Below are 3,986 nucleotides of genomic sequence, written 5' to 3' on the forward strand. Positions count from 1 at the left end.
GTTGAGTCGAGTTGTCATCTCTGGTTTCGGTTGGAGTTCTTCCGTGAGCACAGCAGGGCTACCACAACCTCTCTCCTCCTAAACCTCTAGCTCCACCTCTCTATTCCTGTCTAATCATAGGCTTGTCACTGCCCTAATGTGATTGGACAGAGAAAACTAGGTAACCAGAGGCCAACTTAAGAATACAAACAAATCAGCCAGGACAGGATGGCACTACCAGAGCATAGTTATCCTACTTCAGCAAGCCCTGGATATTCCAACACAGCTGTTGAATGAGAAAATGACCTTAAGTCAAATCTCATGAAGATAATAGAAAACTTTAAAGAAGAAATTATTAAAATTAAATGCAATAGGTGAAGGTATTGAATAAAACTGAAAAATGAATAAGACCTGAAAACGGAAATAGAAGCAATAGAAATAACAAACTTAGAGAACCCTGAACATAGAAAAACTAGGTAAGTGAGAAAGAACTACAAATGTAGATATCATCAACAGAATAAAAGAGATAGAAAATAATCTCAAGGCTAAAAGATATAATAGAAGAAAATTATACAATGGAAAATAGTTAAATCTAAAAAAATTCTGATACAAATCACCCCAGAAATCTGGGACACTGTCTAAAGACCAAGACTAATAATAATAGGAATAGACTAAGAGAAAGATTCCCAGCTCAAGGCTCAGAAAATATTTTCAACAAAATCATAAAATAATTTCTAACCTAAGAAACAAGAAGTATATAGAACAGAATATATTGTACCAGAAAACAAAGACAATCACCATATAATAAACAAAATGCTAAATGTTCATAACAAAGAAAGCATATTAAAAGTTGGAAAAGAAAAATACCAAGTAATACATAAAGGTAGGCTTGTTAGAATTAGAGCTGGTTTGTCAACAATGTATCTAAAAACCCTAAGAGCCTGGGAAGTTATCTTGAAGAATATATGAGACTGCAGATATCAGCCAAGGCTACTCTACCCAGGAAAACTATCAACACTAACAGATAAAGAAAATAAGAAATTCCATGTCAAAACTTAATTCAAACAGCATCTACTCACAAATCTAACAGTACAGAAAATACTAGAAGAAAAATTCCAGCACAAGAAGGGTAACTAAATTAAGGAAAACATTGGAAAATAGTTTTCACACCAATCAAAAAAAAAAAAGAAGGGATATATACTGCAAAAACCAATATCAAAATAGCATAAGTTAACAATCATAAGCCATTAATATATTTCAACATCTAATCAATTGCCCAATAAAAAGACACAGGCTAATAGAATGTGCTCAAAAACTGGATCCATATCCATCATTCGGCTATATCCAAGAAACATATCTCAAGATCAAACACAGGGACCCAGTCCCACAACACCCAGAGGAAGCTTGCCTCTCAGGTGCTCTAAAATGCCCATGATCACAGGATCTCAGTAGCTTCACATAAATTTTCAGAATCTTAGAGGCAGCTTGACTCCCAGGAGCTCTAAAATGCCCAGGATCACAGGAGGCACAGGCTTTATTCAGAGATAGCAAGGGCAGGTAGCACAAGAGATAGCCAGATATCAAGAAACAAGCACAAAAACAAAACATGAGCAACAGAAATCAAGATTACTTGGCATCATCAGTTCTCCCACCATAGCAAGTCCTGGATAATCCATCATACCAGAAAAGCAAGATTGGGATTTAAAAATTGCTTCCAATGATGATGATAGAGGACATTAAGAAAGACATAAATAACTACCTTAAAGAAATACAGGGGAACATAGGTAAACAGGTAGAAGCCCTTAAAGAGGAAACACAAAAATCAGTTAAAGAATTAGAAGAAAACACAACCAAACAGGTGAAAGAATTGAACAAAACCATCCAGGATCTAAAACTGGAAATAAAAACAATAAAGAAATCATGAAGGGAGACAGCCCTGGAGATAGAAAACCTAGGAAAGATATCAGGAGTCATAGATACAAGCATCACCAACAGAATACAAAAGATAGAAGAGAGAATCTCAAGTGTAGAAGATACCATAGAAATATATTGACACAACAGTCAAAGAAAATGCAAAATACTAAAAGCTCCTAATTTAAAATATCCAGAAAATCCAGGGGACAATGAGAAGGCCAAACCTAAGGATAATAGGTATAGAAGAGAACAAAGATTCCCAAATTAAAAGACCAGTAAATACCTTCAACAAAATTATAGAAGAAAACTTCCCTAACCTAAAGAAAGAGATGTCCATAAACATACAAGAGGCCTATAGAACTCCAAATAGATTGGACTAAAAAAAAAAATCCTACTGTCACATAATAATCAAAACACCAAATGAACAGACACAAAAAAAGAAAGAATATTGAAAGCAATAAGGAAAACAGGTCAATTAACATATAAAGCCAGAACTACAAGAATTACATCAGACTTCTCACCCAGAGACTATACAAGCCAGAAGATCTTGGGCAGATGTCATACAAACCCGAAGAGAACACAAATGCCAGCCCAGGCTAGTATACCTTGAAAAACCTCCAATTACCATAGATGGAAAAACCAAGATATTCCATGACAAAACCAAATTTACACAATATCTTTTTACAAATCATGTCCTACAAAGGATAATGGATAGAAAACTCAAAGAGGAGAGAAACACCACCATAGAAAAAAGAAAGAAAGTAATTTTCTTTCAAAAAACCAAAAGTAGATAGGGCACACAATCACAATTCCATCTCTAACAGCAAAAATGACAAGAAGCAACCATCATTTTCCTTAATATCTCTTAACATCAATGGATTCAATTTCCCAATAAAAAGACCTAGACTAACAACTGGAAAAGTAAACATAACTCAGCATTTTACTACAAACAGGAAACCTACCTCAGTAACAAAGACAGACACTTCCTCAGAGTAAAAGGCTGGGAAAATTTTTTTTTCCAAGAAAATGGTCCCAAGAAACAATCTAGAGTAACCATTCAAATATCAAACACAATCGACTTTCAACCAAATGTTATCAAAAAAGATAAGGAAGAACACATCATTCTTGTCAAAGGAATAATCTACCAAGATGAACTCTGAATTCTGAACATCTAGGCTCCAAATGCAAGGGCATCCACATTCATGAAGGAAACCGTCCTGCAGTTTCTCTTCTTCCATGGGTGTTCACAAACTGGGGTAATTGAGTTTCTGTGAAAATAAGCGGGGCGGGAGAAAGAAAGAGCACGACACCAAGTAGCTTTATCAAGGTGTGTTTTTTACTAAATGAACCGAGATATATATAGCTAAGGCAGAACAATCCTTCAGCTTTTGCATAGACGTGAAATAACATTGCAGTCTGTAAATAAAACACCCTTCAAGCAAGGGCTCTAGGCAGGAAAGCAGATTAGAGGTCTCAGTTCCTTTAAAGTCTAGGCTACCAGGTCTGTCTTTGATCTCTGGTGCTGCCTCCAGTGATTCACACCTGTTGCGCAGGGCAGAGCAGCTGCCTCCGGAGATTCACGCCTGTGGTGCAGGGCAGAGCAGCGCAGCGGGACACCACACTTCACCCCATTTCGTTTAAAAACAATGCAGGGAAATGCGATAGGATCTCGACACGAATACATGGGCAACATAACGGTGCATAACACCTTCTGACTCCATCTCCCAAGGCACTTACGCACAGTGGGAAATCCAGGCCATGAAACGTCTGTAACCCAGACGGCCTTCGACCACGTGCCAGCCTGGGGCAACTTCCCAGCCAGAAAAGGGTCATCTAGATGCACCATCCTCCATGCAAAATGCCAAGGCTCATCCACAAAACCCAGGGTCCGAACGCTGCTCACAACCTCCGTAACTCTGTCAGTCAGGTGCTGGATTCAGCAGGGCTGGGCGAGGTGCAGCTGGGAGCCAGAGCTCCGAGTTGGTTGCCAGGAGATGGTCTCAGGATGATGTAAATCAGTTCTTTGAAGCCTCTGGAAACTGAATTAACCTTTGAAAGGCTGAAAGCTAAGTGGAAGCCAGGCATTCTTGGGA

At 38.1% G+C, this 3,986-nt stretch overlaps 1 pseudogene; it reads right to left on the reverse strand.

The window, feature by feature from the left end:
- LOC116069409 overlaps positions 1-3,739 on the reverse strand; it is a 32,473-nt pseudogene extending 28,734 nt beyond the window's left edge.
- Between the last annotated feature and the right edge of the window lie 247 nt (positions 3,740-3,986).

This window comes from Mastomys coucha, unplaced genomic scaffold, assembly GCF_008632895.1.
Source record: "Mastomys coucha isolate ucsf_1 unplaced genomic scaffold, UCSF_Mcou_1 pScaffold1, whole genome shotgun sequence".
Taxonomy (NCBI): domain Eukaryota; kingdom Metazoa; phylum Chordata; class Mammalia; order Rodentia; family Muridae; genus Mastomys; species Mastomys coucha.